General features: G+C 42.5%; 1 long non-coding RNA gene across 3 annotated transcripts in view; it reads left to right on the top strand.

The window, feature by feature from the left end:
- Nucleotides 1–2446: 2446 nt before the first annotated feature.
- LOC117981120 (uncharacterized) overlaps nt 2447–7771 on the top strand; it is a 55385-nt gene continuing 50060 nt past the window's right edge. For all 3 annotated transcript variants that reach the window (XR_008955755.1, XR_008955756.1, XR_010112800.1), the window contains exon 1: nt 2447–4262. This is a non-coding gene — a long non-coding RNA (uncharacterized LOC117981120). The remainder of the gene's footprint in view (nt 4263–7771) is intronic.

Raw genomic sequence — 7771 nt, 5'->3', positions numbered from 1 at the left:
CAAAAGTCCTAAACAAAATAAAGTTAGCCACATCCAATGATGCATAAAAGAGGGATTCGTGTGATTTTATCACAGGAATGCAATGTTGATTTAACATTAGAAAATTATGAATGTAATCCATCACATGAATGAATTAGAGGTATATGTATGTATTCAAGTAGAACAACAGTTGGTAAAATTCAAAATGGTGTTATGATAAAATCTCTTGGCAAAGTAGGAATAGGAAAGAACGTCTTTACCTGGTAGAAGGCATCTGCACGAGTGGATCACAGTGTGTTCTTACAGTGTACAGGCTACAGCTCTATGCTTCTACATAAATGAATCTCAAAAGTACTAAGGAGAATACTAAGGCAGAAGAAAAAGCTAGTCACAGAAAAAAGGCATATAGTAAGAATCCATTTATATGAAATTTACAAGCAGGTAAAACTAAACAACATTTTTTTAAGGATACAATCACAGGTCATACAACTACTAAGAAGATAAAGAGAAGGATTTATTCCAAATTCATGGGTGGGAGTTGGAGTGAATCTTGATATTGAAGAGGGATATACAAGGAGTCCTAAAGTACTTTTATTTCTTAACCTGGGTTATGAGAACATGTATGTTTATTTTAATTCTTTAAATGATACACAGAGATGTTGTACACTCTTCTGCATATATGATTTATTTCTACTTTTTTTTAAAATTAAGACAAGGTCTCACTGTCACCCAGGTTGGAGTACAGTGGCATGATCTCAGCTCACTGCAACCTCCGCCTCTGGGAGCTCAAGCGATCCTCCCATCTCAGCCTCCCAAGTAGCTGGCACTATAGGCACGTGCCACCATGCCCAGCTAATTTTTTAATTTTTCGTAGCGATAGGGTCTCCCCATGTTCCCCAGGCTGGTCTCAAACTCCTGAGCTCAAGCGATCTGCCTGCCTTGGCCTCCCAAAGTGCTGGAATTACAGGCGTGAGCCACCACACCTGGCCTACACGTGATCTATTTCATAGTAAAAAATAAATGTTTGCTGAATAAACTATCTCATCTGATCCTTACAACAGTCCTGTGAGACTCGTGTGTCATGACTCTTCGTTTATAGATGATAAACTAAATCAAGAAAACTCATTTGGTATGCCAAATGTCTCACAGCTAGTCAACGGTTTCACCTCCAAACTCTGTGACCTTTCTACCGAATCACATTGAAGCTATTTTTTATGACTACCTCTGCTGCTATCTTAACTCTAGATACAGAAAAATTTGATTGCCCAACTGCCTGTCATTGAGCAAAAGAAGTGAAGTCCTTTCAACAGAGTTATCTTTTCATCTTGTCTCCAATTCTTGGCTTCGAGTGATAAACGGTGTTTGCCAGAGTTGCAAGCCAGGAATAATTTCAGTGGTATTAGAGAGTCACAGATAAAACAACAGGTTTTGGATGAGAATTATGAGTATCCCAAACTGTTAGAGAGCTGGGACCCAGGGAAAAGGAGAGCCAGCCTTAGGGCCCACGGCAAAAGTCAGGTAAGTTTTGGTGGAAATACAGCACAGAGTCAAAGGAGACCAGAGAATGGGGTACTGACCACAGGGCACAGTACAGCATGGAGAAAGGACAGGAACAGGCAGTGAGAGGAAAGCAGCGGGAGGCCATTAATACACTCCCACTACACAGATCCACTCAGGCCTGCAGCAGATGCTTCCGGGCCTAAACCTGGGCATTGAGAATTGCGTGGCCTTCTCTCCCAGTTACCGCAAATCAGCAGGTTGTGACTTTGCCAGGGCTCTCAGAGGCCATATCGTCCCGGCCTTCGTTGTACAGGAGGGATCAGGTGATTTTGTCAAGATCAGCCAGGACTAGAACTCTGCAGATCTTTATCCAATATTCTTTTTCTGTAGGTCACCTACCTCTTAGTCTGAACACATGATTTTGAAAACCCCAGGCCATCCACTCGTGGCCTAATCTGGACTAGAGACCAAATTGGTTTGTTATCCAGTGGGAGGCTGTATGGTTCAAACCGTGTTTCTGAAAAGGCCTAGATTTCCTCCCTGGGCTGAGGAGGCAAGGAAGGGGTGGTGTAGGTGTCCTCTCTCCCTCTCCTCACTGCCTCGACCAGAGCAAATTCCTTTTTATCTTCTTTGTTGAAATTGTATGTACGATTTCATTTGTGAAAAGGGTTCTGATTCTTTAAAAAACTTTAAGAAAACTTAAAATCCATTCCATGGAAAACCAAGTTGGATCTCTTGAACTCTCTCTGTCCATTTCCCAGATTTTAGTACCATTCAATAAGTATTCTTGGAGTCCTAGTTAAATGCCTAGCGTTGTGGCACATGCTAAGGGACATATAAAAAGAGATTATTTGGCTGGGCGCGGTGGCTCATGCCTGTAATCTCAGCATTTTGGGAGGACAAGGAGGGCAGATCACCTGAGGTCAGGAGTTTGAAACCAGCCTGGCCAACATGGTGAAGCCTCGTCTCTATTAAAAACAGAAAATTAGCCAGGAGTGGTGGTGGGCACCTGTAATCCCAGCCACTCGGGAGGCTGAGGCAGGAGAATTGCTTGAACTCGGAAGGCGGAGGTTGCCGTGAGCCAAGATTGCACCATTGCACTCCAGCCTGGGAGACAAGACTTTGTCTCAAAAATAAATAAATAAATGAAGTTGTTCTATTCCCCAAGGTGCAGATTTGCAAATTAGTCATGGGGTAGCTTCTTGGAAAAGGGTAGCATTTTCCCTTAGAAACAGCTTTATTTATGATGCTTCATGTACGATGTTCCTACCATCCTATTTAATTGCATCTTATTTCTTGGATGTCCCTGCAGAAGGGTTGCAAAAGGATAGTACGATAAGATCTTGGTCCTTACAACTTGTTAATTTTCTGCCACGAAAGTAGAGGAGATTTCTTTCTATGTGTGTATGGGTAGCTCTAGGTGAAAAACTTTGCATAATTTTCTGTACAGGGAGAAATACGGCAATAATTTCTTCTTCTTCCTCTTTTTTTTTTTTTTTTTTTTTTTTTGAGACAGGGTCTTGCTCTGTCACCCAGACTTGAGTGCAGTGATGCAATCATGGCTCACTGCAGCCTCAACTTCCCCAGCTCAAGCAATCCTCCCAGTAAGCTTCCCAAGTAGCTGGGACTACAGGTGTGCACAACCATACCTGGATTTTTTTTTTTTTTTAATGTAGAGTCTCACTATGCGGCCTGGGCTGCGCAATAATTTCTTCATGGTGGGGTGAGGGAGGACAGAACAGGCCATTCTAGGTTGGATGTTTCTAAGTTGGGCACAGCATGTGTAAAGCCTGTTGGTTCCTGGGACTGTGTGGAGGGCAGATGATATTCCTACCAAAAAGAAAGCAGGTGAAAAGTTAGATAACATGAAGAGTTGTAGGAAGTACGTAGTTCCAACTACTGTGTGGTAGAATTCTTCCCTGACCCCAGCACCTGCCCTCTCGATGTATGTGATTCAAATGCTGCTTGGCTAGAATGGGATATACACCAGCTGGTCTCTGCCGGGCCCCTGGCCTGCCTGCCTCACCAGAACATCCCTGACAGTGCCTAGGCAGTCTGGGTGCGCTTGATCCTACAGCAAGGACCGGTCGGCTTCCGAGCACCATGGCCAAGCAAAGGGGGCGAAGGAAGCCTCGGTCATCGAGTTCAGCCTGTGTGAGCAAAAGGAAGTCCCCATCCACACTCGCCACTCCCCGTCCTTAGCCTCCTGAGCTTATAGTGTGGTGTATGCTTCCCCCTTCTGGCCACAAATGGTCAACAATGATTTTTGGTAATCCCTGGTGGGAGGCCCTGCTTACTGCTGGGAAGTGGACCTTCCTAGTAACAGCGACGACAATGATACTGTTGCCAGAGCTATTGATGGAAGTGGTACAATACAATAGGTGCAGTAAAAAGCCCTTTACATACACTGTCTCATTTAATCCTCAAAGCCAGGGGTCCCCAACTCCCGGGGCCACAGACCGGTACCAGTCCATGGCCTGTTAGGAACGGGGCCGCACAGCAGGAGGCGTGCGATGGGCGAGCGAGCAGAGCTTCATCTGTTTTTACAGCCACTCCCCTCTCGCATTACCGCCTGAGCTCCGCTTCCTGTCGGGTCAGCAGCGGCATTAGCGTCTCATAGGAGCATGAACCCTACTGTGAACTGCGCATGCGAGGGATCTAGGCTGCGCGCTCCTTATGAGAATCTAACGCCTGATGACCTATCACTGTCTCCCATCACTCCCAGATGGGACCGTCTAGTTGCAGGAAAACAAGCTCAGGGCTCCCACTGATTCTACGTTATGGTGAGTTGTATAATGATCTCATTATGTATTAAAATGTAATAATAATATCCCGAAACCACCTCCCCACCCCCAGGTCTGTGGAAAAATTGTTTTCCACAAAACCAGTTCCCGGTGCCAAAAAGGTTGGGGACTGCTGCTCAAAGCAATTTTGTAAGGGATGTATTATTATCCCCACTAAACAGAAGACAAACTAAGACACAGCAGTTAAATGACTTGTGCAAAATACGTGCTGATAAACGCAGCAGGGCGGGGGTTCACGCCTAGGTGTGTCAGGCTTCAAAGTCCGCGCTCTGGGCCACTGTGAACATTCCCGTTTCTGACGGGCTGTATTCTGGGTGGGGTATCCTCTGTCAACAGAGACATCTGTCAGACCATTCCTGCCCTTTTACTTCCATCAGTCCACATTCTGGCATCTTCCGTGTCATTTTTCCTCTTCACTTCTTGTGCTCCTCGGCAGATCTATGACCATCCCAGCCTCTTTCTTTTCTTCCTGATCTTTGGGCAATTTGCCTCCCTCCTGCTTGCTTCAAACATTCACTCTTGTGCAGCAGTTCTTTTCTTATTTATTTATTTTTTGAGATAGAGTCTCACTTTGTCGCCCAGCCTGGAGTGCAGTGGCGCTATATCGGCTCACTGCCACCTCCGCTTCCCAGGTTCAAGCGATTCTCTTGCCTCAGCCTTCTGAGTAGCTGGGATTATAGGCACCTGCCACCACACCCGGCTAATTTTTGTATTTTTAGTAGAGATGGGGTTTCGCCATGTTGGCCAGGCTGGTCTTGAACTCCTGACCTCAAGCCATCTGCCCGCCTTGGCCTCCCAAAGTGCTGGGATTACAGGTGTGAGCCACCGTGCATGGCCCATGCAGCAGTTCTTAAACTGGCACCCACAACAGGTCTGGATTGAATCCGAGAGGTCTGTGAACATGGACATGGAAAATATTACATTCTATTGTGAATATAGAGAACAGAAGTGGGGCCTGTAACTTTGTCACAAATAGAAAGTCACAGCTCTTGCTATATCCCATTACTGTTACTAGGAATATCTCACGATGTCATCTATGTGCATCACTACTTTGAAATTACCAGAGTTATTAAACCTGTCACTAGACCTGTTATTTAGTCATTAATAAAAAGCCTATATATTATCATATTACAAATTTGGTTTTTAAAAATATTGTGATAGCAGTCTTTCAAAACTAAAGAATTCCTTGGTAATCTTGTGCGTTTAATTTTATGTACTTAAAAACATTTTTCTTAGAAGGGCTCCAAAAGCTTCCGCAGCTTGCCAAGGGGATCCTGGCATGAAAAATGATTAAAAGAAAACACACTATCCTTGATTTTATGCCAGCTTTGCACCTCCTGACCCAGCCCATATAATGTAACAGTGACCCCCTGTAAGAGGGTTGCACTTCTCCAAATAGGAGGACCACAGGATTTCTCTTCCAAACAGGGACATTTGAGTATAGATATAGTGATACTAGCATAACAAGAGTAAACTGGAACATATGGCCACCCCACTCAAATATCAGGTGTTCTGGAAACTGAAGAATTAGATAAGAAAATGCCAATGTAATTTACAAGAATCAACATAGAAACACCCTATCTGTAAATACGCTACTGATAAAACTAGATTATCTCCTAAAATCCAACCAGAAAAAAATAACTAATATGAAATATATCAGCTTCAAATGAAATAATTATAGCATATAATAAAATAACGAATACTAGTGTATCACTTGCTATGGACAGACATTGTCTTACAACAGCCCTCTGAGGTTGGTTCTATTATTGTCCTCACTTTAAAAATGAGGAAAACGTGCCCCGATCACACAGCTAGAAAGAGGCTGAGCTGGTAGCAAATCCAAGCACACTGGCTGCTAACTGTGTGCTCTGACCCACTGTCTCTCGTGTGTCTTTGTTAGGAATTTTCATGATCTGAATGGAATCCAGGAAAATCACAGCTGAAATACAAAACATCAGCCCTTATCTCCAGCACTGTACATGGCAGAAACTGCTTTTATTCTAGACGTCTAGATCCAGTTATTTGAAATAAATTCTCCAGAATGGGGGGAGAAATCTGGAAAGTTTCCATAGAACAGTCGAAATATCCCTTTATAACTCTTGAGTTGTAAGTGATGCTATCTCCAGATATTAGCCTTTTTCTTTTAGCTGCAACCCCTAGCTCCCACGTCAGAGGCAGCATGGGCCAGTGATTAAGAATCGGGTTTGCAGTTCCAATTCCAGGCACCTATTTAAGCTGGATGACCTTGACTAAGTCACATAGCTTTTTGCACTGCAGTTTTCACATCTGTAAAATGGAAATAATGGTAATGGAATGCAAAATGCAAAATGGAAATAACGGTGGTGAGGAGTAAATGAGCTGGGCAAATACACAATAATCAGGAACAATTATTACTATCCTTTTACTCATCTCTATTCTGACAGTTTTGTCTCCAAACTCATCTCTCTTGTCTTATTCTGAGTTCTTCCATGCGTTCTGGCATTTTCAACTTGACTTCTTCTTCAATATTTTTCATCATTTGGTAGCTATCTTTGGGTAATAATTATAACATTTGCTTATACAGCATTTGCCCCAGAACTCGTTTTGCTGAGGCAGCATAAACTGATAACTGGAAGTGAGAATGGGGACATGTGATCTCGTGATTATCACACATTCTCAATTTACCCACTCCATAATAGCATTTGCACCAGAGCTCTTCATTTGCATTTTGCTGAGCCAACGTGAATTTTTAGAAGTTCCGAGTGTCCAGAGAATGCTTCAGTTAGAATTGAGTTGACAAAAAATAGGATAGATCATTTATCACCTCTGTAGAAACAAGATGAATTTCTGTTTACAACTGAAATAAGAAATTACAAAAGATTGTTGGGCCTGACCACATGAAAAATTAAAATAGTGCAAAAGAAAAATAATTCAATACAAAAAGGGAAGCTACAGGCTGGGAGATGTTTACATCGATATAAAAAGTGGTTAATAAATAAGCTTTAAAAGACACATCTTTTAAGAACATCTTTGTTGCATCTCCGCTAAGAAGGAGGGTATCACAACCCAATACAAACTTACATTGAAATAAAAGTTTCATACAAAAAAACTTACTATACTCTGTCGTTGGGAATGTAAATTAGTACAACCCCTATGGAAAACAGTACAGAGATTTCGCAACTAAAAATAGAGTAACATTCAATCTAGCAATCCCACGACTGGGTATAAGGAAAAGAAATCATTATATCAAAAAGATACCTACACCATATGTTTGTTGCAGCACTATTCACAATAGCAACGATATGAAATCAACCTAAGTGCCTATCGATGGATGATTGGATAAAGAAAATGTGGCACGTATAGACAAGGGAATACTATTTAGACATAAAAAAAGAATGAAATAATGTCTTTGCAGTAACATAGATGGAACTAGAGGTCATTATCTTAAGTAAAATAACTCAGAAACAGTCAAATACCACATGCCCTCACTTACAAGTGCAAGCTAAGTA

This window comes from Pan paniscus, chromosome 6, assembly GCF_029289425.2.
Source record: "Pan paniscus chromosome 6, NHGRI_mPanPan1-v2.0_pri, whole genome shotgun sequence".
Classification (NCBI taxonomy): Eukaryota; Metazoa; Chordata; class Mammalia; order Primates; family Hominidae; genus Pan; species Pan paniscus.
Note: the sequence above shows the minus strand (reverse complement) of the source record. Positions and strands in the feature narration are given on the sequence as shown.